The sequence below is a fragment of the Lotus japonicus genome, chromosome 1, assembly GCF_012489685.1.
Source record: "Lotus japonicus ecotype B-129 chromosome 1, LjGifu_v1.2".
Taxonomy (NCBI): domain Eukaryota; kingdom Viridiplantae; phylum Streptophyta; class Magnoliopsida; order Fabales; family Fabaceae; genus Lotus; species Lotus japonicus.
In genome coordinates this window covers 30,451,349-30,472,824 of record NC_080041.1, presented here as the reverse complement: position 1 = coordinate 30,472,824, position 21,476 = coordinate 30,451,349, and positions in this window count along the sequence as shown.

Here is a 21,476-nt window from a genome sequence, read left to right as displayed (position 1 = left end):
ATGTTATTTTTCACCGAAAGACTAAAATTAAACTCACTTATAAAATTAGACGTAAAAAAAAACTCACTTATAAAATTAGTTTTATCATTAACCCTAAGCAAAATGTCACCTTCAATTATCATATTTAAGTACTATTGAATTGAGCGTTAATTTTTTTGAAAGTACTATTGAGCGTTATTGGAGAAACGGTATTTTCATTAACATTTAAAATGTATTTTCAAATAATTAAATTCGAGTAATTAAGATTTTAAATGTAAATTTTAGAAATATTTTCCGAATATAATTCTTAATAGATGATTTTATGACAATGCATATTTGTAACGACCCAAAAACGCTAGAGGACCTATACGTTTCTCCCCTTGTTTGACCAAATAGGAAGAACGAAATTAGAAACTTTGAAGTGGAATTTGGAGCCTGCAAGTCTATAGCCAAATGATTTTGGGTCAACGTGACGTATGATTAATTTTGAGATGAAATCAGGTGAATAAATAAACTGGATGGGAACATTAATATATATGCATCAATTCAAACACATCAAAAGGTATGGTAAGCCATGATATACTACTCAGAAAACAAAAAAGAAGTAATCACAGTTTGGAAGTTAGACTTGTTCTAATTTTACCATCTATTAACCTCACTGTTTGAATCATTTTCATTTTATAAAAGTAACGAATGATGTACTTTTGCACAAAGCAAAATGATTCCTCTAAGCCAAAAATATCAATTTCATTGCAAGAGACGTCAACATTATGTCTACATATTACCAACTTAATTATTTAAATGCGTAATTATGCTGGTACCCAACGAATTGGAAATTTTTGACTATCTGTGTTGTTGTTAATTAACTGATTTAGAGATTTTTTTTTTACATCGAAAAAAAAATTGCACCCTCCAATGTTAAACTCTGAACCTCGATCATCCAACCCACATGTCCTCCTTGAATACAATAATTGATTTTAGTATGAGTTATAATGTTTTAATTGAGTCAGTTGTTAGTTGATGGAGCGATAATCAATTACTAATCAATGGATCGAGTGTCAATCGGTCGTTGACCGATGAATAATCTCCTAATTAGCCGATATGGACATTCCAAATTATAGGCAACTAATTTTGGTTTGTTGGGTCAGTTCTTAACCGATGAACGACAGCTAATCAATTATTAGCTGATTGATCAACGACTAATCAGCTAATTTTAATTCTTAGAATGAGTCAGCTGATTCGAGCATTGAAATGAAGAAGTTGTTAGCTTAAATTCGTTACTTGAGTAAAACTCTTAGATAAACCATGTACTAAAAGAGATATGTAGTTTTGTTGATAACAACAAATCCCTACTTTTTATAAAAGAATATTCTCTATGGGTATTGTGAGTTTTACTATAATTAATTTAAGTGATATTTGTATTCAAAACTTGAAAAGAAAGTCAGAATGGATCCACTTGCCATATATTTTTTTTTGGAATGCCAAATTTGTCACTTGCCATATAAATATAGGAGTTTCATTTCAAATAAAAGCAATGGACCTAACAATCAACTTGGGAAGGACAACTCACTATACGATATGACGATTAGACGCCAGAACCCTAAATAATGTTCGTATAGATGCTTAGTTCCTAGAGACACAATCAGATGTAAATTACCTATATAAATAACACAATATCTAATAATTAAAATCCAAAATATAATTTTAAGAGATTTTGAGTAGTTTCTTTTACCGCAAATAATATTACTAACGATCCAAAACCGCCAAAACTTGTATGTCGACACCACATGTCCAGATAGTGGACTGGAATTAAAAACTTTGAACTGGAATTTCACACGTACATGAAAATTTATAAAACTCGGCTCGGACCGGCCGATCCAACCAGTTGAGCCGAGCCCTGGTTACTTGACCGGTCTGAGCGTCTCATTAGATCGGTTCTGCAATCCAACCCGTAGGAGTGTACGCGAGACGGGTTAGGACGGGTTTTGTTTGGCCCTCGCCTGACCCTAAATATTGATCGGGTCATCTTTGTAGATCCTAAACCGTCCGTAAACCTGACAATGATCGAGTTTAATATAGACCGGGTCTATATAGGACAAGACTGGGTTGGCCCAAAGACACTAAGAACCTTAAGGAGAAATTTATCTAATAATTTTAATCCTAAAACTTGAAAAAATTCAAAGAACCAGATTTTATATAACCAAAAAATGTTGTGGTTTGAAAGGAAACTTGCAATTTGCTAGAACGGAATTGCTAGTGGTGCATCACAAATTTTTATACATTACCAATACATAAAAAAATGAATATAGCATGAAGTATATAAGAAACATGACCAGAATTTTTTCCATAACATCATCATTCTTACGATGATATTTTAACTAAATTCAAGCAATTCCTTTGAACAATCTTGAGGCATATTCTCTACCAAAACAGCATATAACTTATGATCTCTGATTTCATTGAAATAGAGTGCATTGAGTCGCTTAACATTTCTCTCATCATCACTAACTACAAGTAGTGAAGACTCCTTCAGTGTAGCAACAATAAATGAATAATCTTGAGTGAGGTTCTTCATTCTTCTAAAAGAAGCAATTATTGATATAAGAACAAAACCTTCTTTGTTTTTCTTGACGAAACTCAGCAAGTATTCATCAGTGGGAAAATTTTCATCACTGAAATAATATTCCACCTGCTTAATGATCTTGTGTTTGAGTTCCTCATCATGATGGTAATGCTTGTGATCATTGTCTGAAACCATGACATGAATTTCCGGTTTTGCAATATCATCCGAGCCAACATCAGAATTTGAACCACTAACATGTTTGAGTGTAGAAGCCTTGGTGGTGGAATGGTCGGCTTCCATTGACAAGAGAGGAAGATCATTCGCTGCCAAATTTAGAGCAAAACATTTGGCTTTCATCTTCACCTTGAACATGTCCTTATCTTTTCCATCTTTTATCACACACATGTTGTCTTCAAATATGATTTTGAAACCTTTCTCTACAAGTTGTGCAACACTAAGCAAATTTTGATCAATATCAGGGACATATAAAACATCTGAGATATATTTCAAACCTGACAAGCTTTCAATCACAACAATTCCTTTTCCCTTGACTGGAATGAAATCACCATTCCCAATTTTTACTTTGGAAACAATGGATTTGTCAAGCTCTTTGAATAACTTCTTGTCATTGGTCATGTGGTTTGTACAACCACTATCTATCAACCATGAATTGCTTGAGATATTGCTTGCAGCAAAGCATGTTGTGACGAGAAGTAGTTCATCATCTTCTTGTTCCTCCATGGTCACCTTAGCCTCCTCTGGTTCAGAGTTGCAAACTCGTTCTACATGTCTCATATTGCCACACTTTCTGCACTTAATGTATGGCCTCCAAAAACATCTTGTTTGAGGATGGTTAGTATTTTTTGCAATGAGGATAAGAAGGAAAATTCTCACCTTGCTGCTTTTTCCCACTTCTTGGATTTTGTGCTTTCATACGATACATACCTTGTACCTCCACCTCATCTTGTCTCATGGTTCTCCTCTGCTCCTGTGCTTGTAAAGCATTAATTAATTCTCCCAAGGTAATGGTTGACAGGTCTTTTGACTCCTCCAACGCTGATATCTTTGACTCATATTTTTCAGGAATAGTGACAAGAATTTTCTGCACTATTCTTTCATTAGAAAAGTCTCTACCAAGAAGTCTCACTTTATTTGCTATGCTTAACAATCTGTCAGCATAGCCCTTGATGGTTTCATTATCTTTCATGTTCTACATCTCGAATTCCCTGCCAAGGTTGAGAACTTGCATGCCTTTAGTTCTTTCAGAACTTTTATATTTTGCTTTGAGATATTTCCAAATTTCTTTGTCGGATTTCAGATTCATTATTCGTGTGAATATGATCTTGGACACGGAAGAAAATAGAATTTTTTTTTTCCTTAGCATTTTTTGTCTTCTTCTGTTTGTGATTCTTCATCTAAGCCATCGTAGGATTCTCAGGTAGTTCAGGAACATCATAGTCTTCTTCTACCGCTTCCCAAAGATCTAGAGCTTCAAGATGAGTAGTCATTCTTGCAGCCCATAACTCGTACTCCTCACCATCAAAGGATGGTGGTTGACCCACTATGTATGATGATGATGATGCATCTCCTTCCATTAGGTTTTCTTTTGACTCACAGGTCCCTTAAGGATAAGAGCTCTGATGCCACTTGTTGGGTATTTTTATACGTATGAATGTATTTGAAGGAGATAATTTTATTCATCATTGTGAGCTCTATATATATAGAGCAATTACATAACAGAAAAATAACAATCTTCATTGGTATCGTTTGGTGCAGCGAAAATGTATAGTAGGGAAGTAGATAATGCATACCAACAATTTTATCCTGATTCACCCCCAGAACGATAAGGCTACATCCAGTCATTGGTATCACCAACATTTCACTAATAAGTATCAATGACTTCTCCATACAAGTATTATTTGGACCATATCTCTTCAGGCAACTTGAGTATTCTTTGGACTCTGCCTCTTCAGGCAAAACAAGTATTCTTAGTCCTGCCTCTGCAGGATGTTGAGTATTCTTTGGCCACTGCCTGTCCAGGCATTGTTGAGTATTCTTTTGCCCCTGCATCTCCAGGCACAAGTATTCGAAGGAATCCTTTGTACTAAGTATTATCAGGACTCCTCCTTTACAACAAGTTTAAATGACTTCTCCTCAAGCGATCTTTCTTAAGATCATTTCATCTACGTACAAATAGTCTCTTCTAATAAGAGTGATGGTAGATACATTTAAGTTCATGAATCATAAAGTATTTTAGATGAGGTTTGACTCTGAGTGTATACTTTATGTTCTGTTACATGAGAGAGTTACAAAGAATTTGACTCTTAAGAAAATCTACTCTCCATGTTGAAGTAGACAATGTTGATGATCATCTCTGAGTGAGACTTCTTATCATGCTTAATTGATATTGTAAGATCAAGTTTTGATCTAGTAGTACAACTCTTATGTTTTGATGATTACAAGTTAACTTTTGAGTATGAACAATTATGGTACTCTAACGTGTTTTTCTGAGTGTGCTGTCTACAGGCTCTGACCTCAATTCCATCTCACACAAATCAGAAGCACTGTGCATATAGAGTGACCCAAGCAACGCTTTCGCAACATCTATGTTCAGTATGAACAGTAGAATTGCTTCAGAAGATCTGAAGTTATACAAGCTCTGATAAGGACTCAGTCACTAGAAGTTCTGAAGATCCAGAAAGTCTGATAACCAAGAAACACTGAAGGTTCAGATGTTCTGATGGTGTAGAAGACTCTGAAGATCCAAAAGCTGATTAGTGAAATTCTGATGTCCAGAAGCAAGATACTCTGAAGACCATGTACTTCCCTCTGAGTTCAGAATCAGAAGATACAATGGTCAGAGGATCTGAGCTTTCCCTCTGACTCTGATCAACCGGCTTCACAAGTTCCAACATGAAGCTTTCTCCTGATCAGAAGTCTCCTAGGTTTAAAGGTCAAGTCGCTATCCAAGTACAAAAGCAACTGTACCTTCCTGACGACCTACCTAACAGTCTCAGACACAGCAGAAGCTGGATTTTCCAGAACTGCCCTCCAACGGTAGCATTTCCCATGCAACGCTCAACCCTAATCCTTGGAGTATATAAAGAGGCTGAAGACTGAAAGAAGCGGCTAGAAGCATTCACATACGCGCAAGACAAATTCAAATTCTTCTAAGCTTTCTTTCATCTGAAATTCATTGTGTTTACTATTAGCTTTTTAGAAGCAAATCTCTTGTAAACAATTCTTTGATAAACAGTTTGTTTAGTTCCTTTAGGAGATCAAGGTTGATCGGATCCTAGAGAAGACTAAGAGAGTGAATCTTAGTGTGAGCTAAGTCAGTGTAATTGTTAGTCACTTGTAGGTTTCAAGTGCAGTTGTAACTCTTACCTGATTAGTGGATTGCCTTCATTCTAAGAAGGAAGAAATCACCTTAACTGGTGGACTGGAGTAGCTTGAGTGATTTATCAAGTGAACCAGGATAAAATCCTTGTGTGCTATTCTATCTCTTATCTTTAGCACTTAAGTTCTCGAAAGATTTGTCAAAATCTTTAAGGTGGAAGCTTTATCTTGAAAACGTTATTCAAACCCCCCCTTTCTACCGTTTTTCATACCTTCAATTGGTATCAGAGCGCAAGTTCTGATTACCACACCTAACAGTGTTCAGTGATCAGGGCCGGTGTGAAAAACAATGGCTGCCACCACCAGTGAAACTCAAAGAGATGGTTACAATGCAAAGCCTCCTATGTTCGACGGTCAAAGGTTCGAATATTGGAAAGATAGACTGGAAAGTTTCTTTCTGGGTTTCGATGCAGATCTCTGGGATATTATTGTGGATGGCTACGAACGTCCAGTTGATGCAGATGGCAAGAAGATCCCAAGGTCAGAGATGACTGCAGATCAAAAGAAGCTGTACTCACAACATCACAAAGCAAGAGCAATTCTTCTAAGTGCTATTTCTTATGAAGAGTACCAGAAGATTACAGATCGTGAGTTTGCAAAAGGCATTTTCGAATCTCTGAAGATGTCTCATGAAGGAAAAAAGAAAGTTAAAGAATCAAAGGCATTGTCTTTGATCCAAAAGTATGAATCCTTCGTCATGGAGCCAAATGAGACCATTGAAGAAATGTTCTCCAGATTTCAGTTGCTTGTAGCTGGAATACGACCTCTCAACAAGAGCTACACAACAAAAGATCACGTCATAAGGGTTATCAGGTGTCTTCCTGAAAGCTGGATGCCTTTAGTGACATCAATTGAGCTCACAAGAGATGTCGAGCATATGAGTTTAGAAGAACTCATCAGCATTCTGAAATGCCATGAGCTGAAGCGTTCTGAGATGCAAGATCTGAGGAAAAAGTCCATAGCCTTGAAATCTAAATCTGAAAAGGATAAGGCTGAGAAGTCAAAAGCTCTTCAAGCTGAAGAAGAAGAATCTGAAGAAGCATCAGAAGATTCTGATGAAGATGAGCTGACTCTGATCTCCAAGAGACTCAACCGAATCTGGAAGCACAGGCAGAGCAAGTACAAAGGCTCTGGAAAGGCAAAAGGAAAGTCTGAATCCTCAGGCCAGAAGAAGTCCTCAATTAAGGAAGTCACATGCTTTGAGTGCAAAGAATCAGGGCACTACAAAAGTGACTGTCCAAAGTTGAAGAAGGACAAGAAGCCAAAGAAGTACTTCAAGACAAAGAAGAGTCTGATGGTGACATTTGATGAATCAGAGTCAGAGGATGTTGACTCTGATGGTGAAGTCCAAGGACTCATGGCTATTGTTAAAGACAAAGGAGCAGAGTCAAAGAAAGCTGTTGACTCTGACTCAGAATCAGAAGGAGATCCTAACTCAGACGATGAAAATGAGGTATTCGCTTTTTTCTCTACCTCTGAACTGAAACATGCCTTGTCTGATATCATGGATAAGTATACCTCTTTATTGTCTAAACATAAGAAGCTGAAAAAGGACTTATCTGCTGTTTCCAAGACTCCTTCTGAACATGAGAAAATTATCTCTGATTTGAAAAATGATAATCATGCTTTGATCAATTCTAACTCTGTGCTTAAGAACCAGATTGTTAAGTTAGAAGAAATAGTTGCCTGTGATGCCTCTGATTGTAGAAATGAGTCTAATTATGAAAAGTCGTTTCAAAGATTCCTGGCTAAGAGCGTAGATAGAAGCTTAATGGCTTCAATGATCTATGGCGTAAGCAGAAATGGAATGCATGGCATTGGCTATTCTAAACCAATTAGAAATGAGCCCTCTGTGTCTAAAGCTAAATCTTTGTATGAATGCTTTGTTCCCTCTGGTACCATATTGCCTGATCCTTTACCTGCTAAAGTTTCTAAAGCCCCTCTTAAAAAGGGATCCTTCTCCATGTCTAAATATAATGCAAAAATTCCTTTAAAATATCATGTTGAGACACCCAAGGTGATCAGAACCTCTGGGGTAACTAACAAAAGAGGACCCAGAAAGTGGGTACCTAAGGACAAGATTATCTATGTTGCAGATATCCTTGATAGCTCCACTGAAACACCAATCATGGTATCTGGACAGTGGATGCTCGCGTCACATGACGGGAGAAAGGCGTATGTTCCAAGAGCTAAAACTTAAGCCTGGAGGCGAAGTTGGCTTTGGAGGAAATGAAAAGGGTAAAATTGTTGGTACTGGTACTATTTGTGTAGATAGTAGTCCATGCATTGATAATGTGTTATTGGTAGACGGCTTAACACATAACTTATTGTCTATAAGTCAATTAGCTGACAAGGGTTATGATGTTATATTCAATCAAAAGTCCTGCCGGGCTGTAAGTCAGATCGATGGCTCTGTTCTGTTTAACAGTAAGAGGAAGAACAACATTTATAAGATCAGATTATCTAAGTTAGAGGCTCAGAATGTGAAGTGCCTTCTTTCTGTTAATGAAGAGCAGTGGGTATGGCATAGACGGTTAGGGCATGCCAGTATGAGAAAGATTTCTCAGCTGAGCAAGCTAAACCTTGTCAGGGGCTTACCCAATCTGAAGTTCGCTTCAGACGCTCTTTGTGAAGCATGTCAGAAAGGCAAATTCACTAAAGTCCCTTTCAAGGCAAAGAATGTTGTCTCAACCTCAAGGCCGTTGGAACTTCTGCATATCGACCTTTTTGGACCAGTGAAAACTGAGTCTATAGGTGGCAAGAGATATGGGATGGTTATCGTTGATGACTATAGCCGCTGGACATGGGTAAAGTTTCTAACCCGCAAGGATGAGTCTCATGCTGTGTTCTCTACCTTCATAGCCCAAGTGCAAAACGAGAAGGCTTGTAGGATTGTGCGTGTCAGAAGTGACCATGGTGGAGAGTTTGAGAATGACAAGTTTGAGAGTCTGTTTGATTCCTATGGAATTGCACATGATTTCTCTTGTCCCAGAACTCCTCAACAAAATGGTGTTGTTGAGAGGAAGAACAGAACTCTTCAGGAGATGGCTAGAATCATGCTCCAAGAAACTGGCATGGCCAAGCACTTTTGGGCAGAGGCAGTAAATACAGCATGTTACATTCAGAACAGAATCTCTGTGAGACCAATTTTGAATAAGACTCCCTATGAATTGTGGAAGAACATAAAACCCAACATTTCTTACTTTCATCCTTTTGGTTGTGTTTGTTATGTTCTCAATACTAAGGATAAATTGCATAAATTTGATGCTAAGTCTTCTAAATGTCTTTTACTTGGTTACTCTGAAAGATCTAAAGGTTTTAGATTTTATAATACTGATGCTAAGACTATTGAAGAATCTATTCATGTTAGATTTGACGATAAGCTTGACTCTGACCAGTCAAAGCTAGTTGAGAAGTTTGCAGATTTAAGCATTAATGTTTCTGACAAAGGCAAAGCTCCGGAGGAAGCTGAGCCAGAGGAAGATGAACCAGAAGAAGAAGCTGGTCCCTCTGATTCACAAACTCTGAAGAAGAGCAGAATCACTGCAGCTCATCCTAAAGAATTGATTCTGGGCAACAAGGACGAACCAGTCAGAACCAGATCAGCCTTCAGACCCTCTGAAGAGACCTTGCTTAGTCTGAAAGGATTGGTGTCCTTAATTGAACCCAAGTCCATAGATGAAGCTCTTCAGGACAAGGATTGGATTCTGGCCATGGAAGAAGAATTGAATCAATTCTCCAAGAACGATGTTTGGAGCTTAGTGAAGAAGCCTGAGAGTGTCCATGTAATTGGAACAAAATGGGTGTTTAGAAACAAGCTGAATGAGAAAGGAGATGTAGTCAGAAACAAGGCAAGGCTAGTTGCTCAAGGCTACAGCCAGCAGGAAGGAATAGACTACACTGAAACATTTGCTCCAGTAGCAAGACTAGAAGCAATCAGACTGTTGATCTCTTTCTCAGTGAATCATAACATAGTTCTACATCAGATGGATGTTAAGAGTGCCTTCCTAAATGGATATATATCAGAGGAAGTTTATGTTCATCAACCCCCAGGTTTTGAAGATGAGAAGAAGCCAGACCATGTGTTCAAATTGAAGAAGTCACTCTATGGTCTGAAGCAAGCTCCTAGAGCATGGTATGAGAGACTCAGCTTATTCCTTCTGGAGAATGAGTTTGTAAGGGGTAAAGTAGATACAACTCTCTTTTGCAAAACTTATAAAGATGATATCTTAATTGTGCAAATTTATGTTGATGATATTATATTTGGTTCTGCTAATCAATCTCTATGCAAAGAATTTTCTGAGATGATGCAGGATGAATTTGAGATGAGTATGATGGGAGAACTCAAGTACTTTCTGGGTATACAAGTTGATCAAACACCAGAAGGAACATATATCCATCAGAGCAAGTACACTAAAGAACTTCTGAAGAAGTTCAATATGCTGGAATCTACAGTGGCCAAGACTCCAATGCATCCTACATGCATTCTGGAGAAAGAAGATGAAAGTGGTAAAGTATGTCAGAAGCTCTATCGCGGTATGATAGGATCTCTTCTATACTTAACTGCATCTAGGCCTGATATATTATTTAGTGTTCACTTATGTGCTCGTTTCCAATCAAATCCAAGGGAAACCCACTTAACTGCTGTTAAGAGGATCCTAAGGTATCTGAAAGGCACCACTAACCTTGGCTTGATGTATAAGAAAACATCAGAGTATAAGCTTTCAGGTTATTGTGATGTTGATTATGCTGGAGATAGAACAGAGAGAAATAGCACTTCTGGAAATTGTCAATTTCTGGGAAGCAATTTAGTCTCATGGGCAAGCAAGAGGCAATCAACCATTGCACTATCCACTGCAGAGGCAGAATATATCTCAGCAGCAATTTGCAGCACCCAGATGCTCTGGATGAAACATCAGCTGGAGGATTATCAGATCCTTGAGTGCAATATCCCAATCTATTGTGATAACACTGCTGCAATCTCATTGAGTAAGAATCCTATCTTGCATTCAAGGGCAAAGCACATTGAGGTAAAGTATCACTTTATTAGAGATTATGTACATAAGGGCGTACTTCTTCTGAAGTTTGTTGATACTGACCATCAATGGGCAGATACCTTTACAAAGCCCTTAGCAGAGGATAGATTTAATTTTATTCTGAAAAATCTGAACATGGACTTTTGTCCAGAGTGAAGATGGATCAGAACCTCTGACTATGATACTTCTTGATCAGAAGATGTCTAGTCCAGAAGGTAACTCAATCAGAGTGTGTGTACCCATTGGTACTGACTCTGAAGCTGAGACAGAAACACGTGTGTCAGTATCTCTGATGCATAGTTCCTTGTGCCCGTGTGACAGTCTGTCATGTTGCGTGTAGATGTGCTTCTCTCCTGTGTGTGATATGTGTATTTATTGTTACTATCTATCTTTAATTTTCAACCGTTGATTTTAAATTGCTTTTTGAATCAACAACGGTTATTTGTCAAAACCCACTATACACACACGATCTCCTTCACTTTCGGTTTTTACTCTCTCTCTTGTATTTTCAAAACCGCTTACCCTCGACTTCTCTCTCGCTCTCTCTTCATCTTTCAACCTTCATCTTCTACCCAAAACCTTCAACCGCTCCAACAATGGTGAGACAAACCAGAAGAGATACTGCAGATGCAGCCCAGTTCCCTCATATGGTAGTGGGTTTAGCAACAGGTCAAAGGGGTCCTGAGAATCCGAATCAAGATCAAGGTCAAGCTCAAGAACAGATCATTCCGATTGCAGAACGGGGCTGTGCCGTTCACTGCGTATATGCTCCTGAGGAACTTCAAGTACTGGCAGAATGGAGATTCGACCTCGACAATCTTGCTACAAATGGGTATGATCTTCGCCCTGAAGTTCAAGCTCAAGGTTGGGAAAATTACTTCAACAGGCTTCGAGGACCGGTGTATGACAAACTGATCAAGGAATTCTGGAAGCACGCCGACTGCGATGATACTCAGGTGGTATCTCATATTCTTGGAAGGAAGATCATAATTACAGAGAAGTCATTCGTGAATCTGCTGGGTGCAGAAACTGCTCGTGGGTATCGATTCCAATTCACTGAATCGAAGCTGAAACCCAAAACGAAGGATGAGACCAACAAGGCCCTGTACACCAATTACAAACCGGGCAAGACTAATTACAAAGTGATGGATCTTCATCCCAAGCTCAGGATCTGGCACAAGATTCTGCTGAACTGCATCAACCAGAGGCCAAAGGGCAGTTCCCCAGATTACATCAATTTCTACCAGAAGGCAATGCTTGTCTTCATCCAAGACAAGAGGAAACTCTGCCTCCCTTTCTTCCTGTTCTCATACCTGAAGGAATGTATTCGGAAGTCTAGGACTACTGCCTCCATCAAGTCCGCAATCAAGTATATCCCTTTTGGGAGATTGTTGTCTGATCTCTTCATTGAGAGTGGCCTTATTCAAGATCTGGTCAATGCTGGATGCGTAGAGGATTTGACCACCATTGTCAGTGATGTCTTCACTGCAAACTCTCTGAAGAAAATGGGTCTGGTCAAGAAGAAGATTGCTCCTGCCCATGAAGACACATCCTCTGAAATCAGAAAAAGGAGAGTCCCTCTGAACGACTTTCCTGTGTGGACCCAGGCAGACAACCCAGAAGCAATCAGGTGCTTTGTTGAGGATTTGAGGAATCAAGGCTTTGAGATTGATGTTGATGAGTTCTACAGAATGCTGCCTCCTGCACCAGAGCTTGATTCTCCTCTCAAGAAAAAGGTTCAGAGGAAGATGATCCTCGAAGAATCCTCTGAGGAATCAGATGTCCCTCTGACCAAAGGGAAGAAGGCTGGTCAATCCAAGAGAAAACATGATGAAACCAGCAAGCCAGATGATGGTGATGATGGTGATAATGAGGATGGTCCTTCTCCTGCCAAGAAGAAGAAGAAGCAGGTCAGAATAGTGGTGAAACCTACCCGGGTGGAACCAGCTGCTGAAGTGATCAGAAGGTTTGAAACTCCTGCCAGAGTGACAAGATCATCAGCACAATCAAGTAAGTCTGCAGTTGCTTCTGATGATGATTTGAATTTATTTGATGCACTCCCCATCTCAGCCATGCTCAAACAATCTTCAAATCCACTCACTCCCATTCCTGAGTCCCAACCAGCTGCACAAACCACCTCTCCACCACATTCCCCAAGGTCTTCATTTTTTCAACCTTCTCCAACTGAAGCACCTCTCTGGAATTTGCTCCAGAACCAACCATCTAGGCCAGATGAACCAACCTCTCCCATTACCATCCAGTATAACCCATTAACTTCTGAACCCATCATCCCTGAGCAACCAGAGCCCAATCAAACAGAACCTGGACCCAGAACCTCTGATCACTCTGTCCCAAGAGCATCAGAACGTCTGGCTCCCAGAACCACTGATACAGACTCTTCCACAGCCTATACACCTGTATCCTTCCCAACAAATGTTGCTGACTCTTCTCCCTCCAACAACTCTGAATCCATTAGAAAATTCATGGAGGTTAGAAAAGAAAAGGTGTCTACCTTAGAAGAGTATTATCTCACTTGTCCAAGCCCTAGGAGATATCCTGGCCCTAGACCTGAACGTCTAGTAGACCCAGATGAACCTATCTTGGCCAATCCTTTACATGAGGCAGACCCTTTGGCTCAACAAGTTCATCCTGTCCCTGACCCACAAGAGCCAGTTCAACCAGAACCCGAACCAGAACAATCTGTGTCTAACCACTCTTCGGTTAGATCACCAAATCCTCTGGTTGACACTTCAGAACCCCACCTTGGAACCTCTGAACATCATGTTCAATCCTTTAACATTGGCTCTCCACAAGGTGCCTCTGAAGCTCATAGCAGCAATCACCCAGCCTCTCCTGAAACCAACCTCTCCATAATTCCTTACACTCACCTCCGACCCACATCTCTCTCTGAGTGCATCAATATTTTCCATCATGAAGCTTCATTGATGCTACGCAATGTGCAAGGTCAGACTGACCTAAGCGAGAATGCTGAATATGTGGCTGAAGAGTGGAACCGTCTGAGCACTTGGCTAGTGGCTCAAGTTCCGGTTATGATGCAGCTTCTGAATGCAGAGGGAAGTCAGAGGATCGAGGCTGCAAAGCAAAGGTTTGCTAGAAGGGTGGCTCTTCATGAACAAGAACAAAGACATAAGCTACTCGAAGCTATTGAAGAAGCCAAAAGAAAGAAAGAACAAGCAGAAGAAGTTGCACGTCAAGCAGCAGCTCAAGCTGAACAAGCCAGATTAGAGGCAGAACGACTTGAAGCTGAGGCTGAAGCTCTTAGATGCCAAGCACTTGCACCAGTAGTGTTTACTCCTGCTGCTTCTGCTTCCATTCCAGCTCCTCAGGCTGCTCAGAATGTTCCTTCCAGCTCTACCCAGTCAAGCTCGTCCAGACTCGACATCATGAAACAAAGACTTGATACTCATGAGTCTATGCTCATAGACATGAAGGAAATGATGATGGAACTTCTGCGTCGATCTACTAAACCCTAGTCTTAGGATCTCTTCGTCTTTCTTCTTACCCTAGTTTTATTTTCTTTAAGTTTTTTTTATTATTTTCTGTTATGTCCTTTCGTTATTTATTTTCGCACATTATACATATATATATATATATATATATATCTGACATTATGTTTGCAAAATTTTCTTTATTCATCACAAACTGCATTTACATCATACATATTTTTTCTTTTCCCTAACAATCCTAGAATGGAGGATCCCTCCTCATTCTTCTGCACTCCTGGCGCTGCTCTGACCTTTCTTTCTCCAGACGCTCCAGTGCATACTGGATGTTGTTGAGACTGTCTTTTCGCTCATCCCTCTCCAGAATCTCTTCTGAAGTCTTGAGCTTCTTTTCCACGATCTCTTTTTCTTCCAGTAGCTTCAGTTCAAGCTGGCTGAGTTCTTGCACTTCCTCCACGAAGGCAAGAAATTCCCGCAAATCTTTCTTCAACTCTGGACGCAGGTCCTCCTCCAACAGTGTCCGTGTTAGCTCTGAGATGGTTGTTGTACCCTCTGGATGCCTAATATTGAGGAACAAGTCCTCCTCAAAGGCCTTCTTTCTCAGCTCTTCTAGTGCGATCATGCTTGATGCCATTTCTCTTTTTATGGTATTGTTCGAGTTGTGAAGCTTACCCTATTCTCCATCGCTTTATATAGGCTTCACTCTCTCTCTAAAAGTTAATGCTCCTGCAGTTTCTCGAGGTTAAGTTCTTGGTAACTGACCCTTATCTTTACTACTTTGGCCGGTGGTAAACGTTCTTCTTTTGCATTAACTCTTCTCTTTAATTCGCCTAACTCTGATTCTTGCATCGTTTTTGTTAAAACTTAGACCTTCTCTAAGGGGGAGTACCTTGTACTTCAAGCTAAGTTTTTCACACCCCAAGCTTTTTGCTTATGACAAAAAGGGGGAGTACACCCAGTTTTTGATGTGTAAGATGTGTTAGTGTGATTTATTTTTTCTTTTGGAGAACTTAAGAGTTCCACCTTTATGACCATAGATGTGTCACTGGGCAAATACAAGGAATACATTTCACTTCTTCTGAAGTGATTTTAGTTTGACTCTGATACCCAAGACTCTGATACCTTGTCCGTTGACTCTGATTACTTATGCGCTCTGATTACTCTATTTTCATCTATGTCATAATATTTTTCACTCTGAACTCTTATATTATTTAGCTCAGAATCTAGACTTTACTAACGTTTTCATCAAGTATTAGATTCAGGGGGAGCTAAGCTCAGAATCAAGCAGTGACTTGAATTCAGAATGAGCAAGACAAACTATTCACATCAGGATAAGTTTTATTCTATATCCCTAAACTCTGAGTGAATTCAGTTTATTGTTTAAGAATTGTTCATCAAAAATCTTAGTTTTGTCATCATCAAAAAGGGGGAGATTGTAAGATCAAGTTTTGATCTAGTAGTACAACTCTTATGTTTTGATGATTACAAGTTAACTTTTGAGTATGAACAATTATGGTACTCTAACGTGTTTTTCTGAGTGTGCTGTCTACAGGCTCTGACCTCAATTCCATCTCACACAAATCAGAAGCACTGTGCATATAGAGTGACCCAAGCAACGCTTTCGCAACATCTATGTTCAGTATGAACAGTAGAATTGCTTCAGAAGATCTGAAGTTATACAAGCTCTGATAAGGACTCAGTCACTAGAAGTTCTGAAGATCCAGAAAGTCTGATAACCAAGAAACACTGAAGGTTCAGATGTTCTGATGGTGTAGAAGACTCTGAAGATCCAAAAGCTGATTAGTGAAATTCTGATGTCCAGAAGCAAGATACTCTGAAGACCATGTACTTCCCTCTGAGTTCAGAATCAGAAGATACAATGGTCAGAGGATCTGGGCTTTCCCTCTGACTCTGATCAACCGGCTTCACAAGTTCCAACATGAAGCTTTCTCCTGATCAGAAGTCTCCTAGGTTTAAAGGTCAAGTCGCTATCCAAGTACAAAAGCAACTGTACCTTCCTGACGACCTACCTAACAGTCTCAGACACAGTAGAAGCTGGATTTTCCAGAACTGCCCTCCAACGGTAGCATTTCCCATGCAACGCTCAACCCTAATCCTTGGAGTATATAAAAATCATGACCAAAATACCCCTGCGACAGTTTTTGATCCGATAATTTTTCCAAGTTCAGAATACCCTTAGTTACGGCTAATGATAGCATAGGAACCAAGTTTGATCGAAGAAAAATCGAGTCTCCTAATTGTGAAAAGTGGCCGAACCTATTAGGGGGGAGGAGGAAAATTTCCTTTTCCGAAAACTTGTCTTTCGCGCTAGATTATCGTACCTTAGAGTATAGATTACTTCGTGTAACCTTAGTAAGTATTGATAGCTTAGTTTCCGATAGATTTTGATTGATTTCTGTGGTTTTGTTCTAAAGGTGCTTTTGAAGAGTTTCCCGAGGAACAAGGCTTTGCTTGCGAGGAAGTGTTAGACGATCATTCTGGAGAACCTACAGGTGAGGGCTTCTCACTGAATCTCTAGTTAATACTTAGGGTCGATGCTTTCGACATTGTTTACTGTTTATGCACTGGATTGTGTGTGATTGGAAAATGTTTTCTGAGGCTTCGGCTGACAATGTAGATGATGCATCTACTGAATGTTTTTGATGAGTGGATTACATGCTAAGTGCTAATTGGGTAATTTAGGATGTGTGGTGCATGCCTTATATGCTAAGTGCTATGTGGTTATTGCTTAATATATTGATATATGACATGTTGATTGGTTGTGCTGAGTTATTTATACTTATGCAATGAGATCTGAGATTCTGAATGGTGAGAATAGCGGGCAGGTCATGCCGATTTTATTTTGAGAGTTTTAAGAAAGTTTGATAGGACGAATGAGATTCGGACCTTGTTATGATGTGTATGGATCGAGACATTCTCTGGAGTCATTTGGGGATTTGGAGATCCCGAGAACTTATAGGATTTGCGATAAGTCTAAAAGGGTAGTATTTTGTAAAGAAAACTCATAAGACATTAAACAACCTCTAAATCTTTAATTAATGATAATAAACTCGAAAGGAAGGCGTGGAAGTCAAATCTTAGTTTTGGAAAACGAGAAGTGTCGTCGGATCCCAGTATTGAGAAAGTTGAGAGGCTTCGAGTATGTAGATGTTGTGGTGCTGTTGGAGCAGCGTTTGTTGTTGTGTTGTTGGAGCAGCTATGTTGTTGGGCTATCCTGGGGATAAGTCCGGGAAACCGTTAGTTTCCGAGAGTGTGATACTCTGTGCTCGTTGAGCAGTTGTGACCATCGGATTGAGATGAGTCGGATGATTTGGAGATCATCGTGAGTTATGTGTTGTTGTGAAGAAGTGTCTTTTGTCGCAGAATCGACTTTACCTTAGGGTAAGCTTTTAGAGACTTTAATTTACCTAGAACACGTGGCGACGTGTCGAGTGAGATTCGGAGACGTTGTTTGTCTAATCATCCTGCATTCATGCAACATTAATGATGTATTAACACAGGACGTACTCTGGACCTCGTCGGATTCCAAAATGGTCATAAGACCCGGATTTCCGTGTAAGAGCGTCTGTAGACGTCTCTTGTAGCAGACCGAAATGGCAGACCTACGGGTTACGGCTGATCTGACTACCGCTGTTGTTGGAGTAAGAGGCACGCGGGCCGAAATGGTCCCACCGTGGCTGGTGCTAGGGCTGATCCGTTGATGTCCATCCGTTCCGGATTGCATATTGATTGACTGGGTTAACCTGCATACATATCATGCAACATGCATACTAATTTAGTTGTTGAGTGTGATTGCTACTTGTTAATCCTATTTGGAACATGCTATCTGTTATTATTGCGTTTATGTTATTGTGGAACATGCAACCCTAGGATGTTATCCCTAGCTATAAGCCTAAGCGGCTATTTATTATCTGTACCTATTGGGTTTATTATCTACATAGTTCTTTGGAGTTGACCCTCGCGTCTTCTGTGTGTGTTTTGGCGGACAACGCCTTTTGTCAGATGTCCATTGCGGACTGGTTCACAATGGTCCACCCTTCGGGGGGGATTAGGTACGAGATGATCGATCAGGAAGACCCCGGGTCGTGGGTGGTTGACCCCGCGAGCCATCGAGCGACGTATTCGGGGCGCATCATGGAGGACCACGTAGATAGTGGAGGACTCCTGAGGTCAGGAGTGTTGAGGAGATGCTCTGTCAGCTTCAACTTGCCACCGGGCGTTCACTGTGGACCAGGACTTGGAGGACGACCACCACCGTTGTCTTCAGACGAGGAGGATCCCTCAGAGGAGGAGCCAGTGGGAGTGCCTTCGGCAGGGTCTAGTGCACCCACCGTTGCGATCATTGATGATCAGGGTTCGGGCCCTAAGCCCGTGAGTCCAGCATCAGAGCGTACTGCGGTTGCGAGGGGAGGACGGATAGGGTTGGTAGACTTAGTTGTTCTGGATTCTGATTCAGACGACGATCATGCTAGCACATAGTTTTGAGTGTTGGTATGAGCTCCTCGAGTTAGGATTAGTGTAGGAGTAGAGTTTATCTCTGACAGTCTTGTTTCATTTGCTTCTTTAGGGGACAGGGTAGTTCCGCCTATAGCTTTTTGTGTGGTTTCCTTACGGGAATCACAGAGAGTTGGTTGGACTTAGGAGGTCTTATTTTCAGACCATTGGGTCAACTTATTCTCAGTTTTGAGGGATGGTGTTGCGGACACTTCACCCTTTCATTCGGTTTGTACATATTGCCTACGGGCGCTACTCTTCTATTACCCGTCACTGGAGGTTTACTCGTGACGAGGTTGCTACTTACAGCGGGGGCTGTTTATATATTGTATATTAGTTTTATTACTTTTCGCATTTGGATTTTATTTAATTCAGTCTTGTCTTAGTTATTATATTAAAAAAAAAATCTTCACGTTTTTCCGCATTAAGTTTATTTTGGTTACTAAAGTGACGCCACTGAAATCGGGGTGTTACACTTGCATAGTCTTGGTGCTTTAACCAATCTCTTCTTTGTCCTCTTGTCATCTTCTTGCGCTGCTTCTTTAGACGAGTCAGTATGAGGGATATAAGTGTGATTTCCTGAAATACAATTTACATGTTATATTTAATCACAACACTTACACTCTTAAAAATTATTATCATTCAAAACTTGATAGACGATATAATTAGCGTTTGAACTTAACAAAAGTTTAACACGTGATATTTTAATAAGAAAATAAATCTTCCATTCATTTTAGTCAAACGGTGAATAGCAATACCATTAGTTCACATGAATCAGATACATCACCATTCCTAATATATGTGTTATAACTTATTTATGAAAAAAGTTATTTTATTTAACAACTTCTTGATTTACAATAGACAACGCGTTAAAATACTTCTGATAATTATTATATTTTATACTCTCTCCGTTCCTATTTATAAGAACCAAATAGAATATACACTTAGTCCTTTTTATTATAACCAACTTGAAGTTTGTGGACAATTAATTATTTTTGGACAAGAATGCCCTTATTTAATTGAGTTTCTCTCTCTTTCCACTTGCTATATAGCATTAATGATGCATAGAAATTAAGAATAATGGGTGGAGGGTAACTTTGAAAAGTCGATATAAATTGAGAACAAATTTAATGCAATTATCTAAATTAGATAAATTTCTTAAAGGGTGTGAAGTGGTTGCTTAGTTCTTATACTCCCTCCGGTCCTTTTTATAAGAAACACTTTGGCAATTTTTTTTGGTCATTTTTATAAGAAACACTTTTATAAAATTAAGTCAAATAATCAATTCTAATGCAAAGAGACATATTCCCAATGCAAAAATTTGGAGGGAAATTGCAAGCACCCAATAGGCATGGTCAATATTTATGGTAATTAATGTGATTATTTTTGTAAAAAGGAAAAAACATCATTGGAATTAAGCATAATAGTTTATTTTATAAAAAATATATGTTTCCTTGGTTTGTGTGATTTGGCCAAGTTTTTCTTATAAAAAAGATCGGAGGGAGTATTAAGGAACCGAGGGAGTACTTCTTATTCTGACTACCAAAAATGAATCTGTAATTAGCATTAGTCTATGAAATTCAGTTGATTACCGCCTTTGCAGATTAACAATATAATAAACATGGAAAATGTGACACTTCCATGTATAATTGTATATGCACGCATTTCACGAATTACGGCTAGCTCTTCTTCTGGATTGAAGTCTGCGGTCACCTTTTTAGTTCTTTTCTCACGAATTAAATTATTATATATGTAGTTTAAAATCACACAATTAAAGTTATAATTATATATCCCTTTCCAAATTTTTTTTTTATAATCATCATAGTCGTATCAATGGCACAGCTTAATTTTTGAGTCAGGATAGAAAATACGTAGTGAAGATAGAGGACATCTTTAAAGTTCAAATTGTAAAAAAAATGCAGCCATCAGTTTTACTAACTTTTAAGTTCACTTTCAAAAAAAAAAAAAAACTTTTAAGTTTTAACCAATGAACCAGCTAAGTGGACCAAACCAGTTACAGATATTATAAAATGCAACTTTGATGCTTCTCTTCGTGATGATGGTATTGGTGGCATGGGGATGGTGGCTCGCAGTTGTGAAGGGGAAGTCATGGCCTCGACGTGCTCCTTTCCTTTATCCAGTTTGTCACCACTTATGGCGGAGGCCATGAGTTTGAGATGGACCATTCAATTGGCTATTGATCTAGGATTTCGCCGGATTTGTTTGGAAACAGATTGCCTACAATTATTCAATCTTTGGAAGGCGAAGGAAGTCGGGAGATCTTATTTGAGTTCGATTCTGCAAGATTGTCGTGTTTTAATTCATGCTTTTGATGTTGTTTCGTTTTCTTTTTGTTAGACGCACAGGTAATACTGTTGCAGACTTTTTGGCTAGCAACGCTGAAACCTATGCTGATTCAGTGTGGGTGGAGGAGGTTCCAATAGCCGCTTCTCATCTAGTTATTTCTGATGTAATGACTCAATTGCCGGTTGGCACTTAATATTAATTCAGTTGACTTTC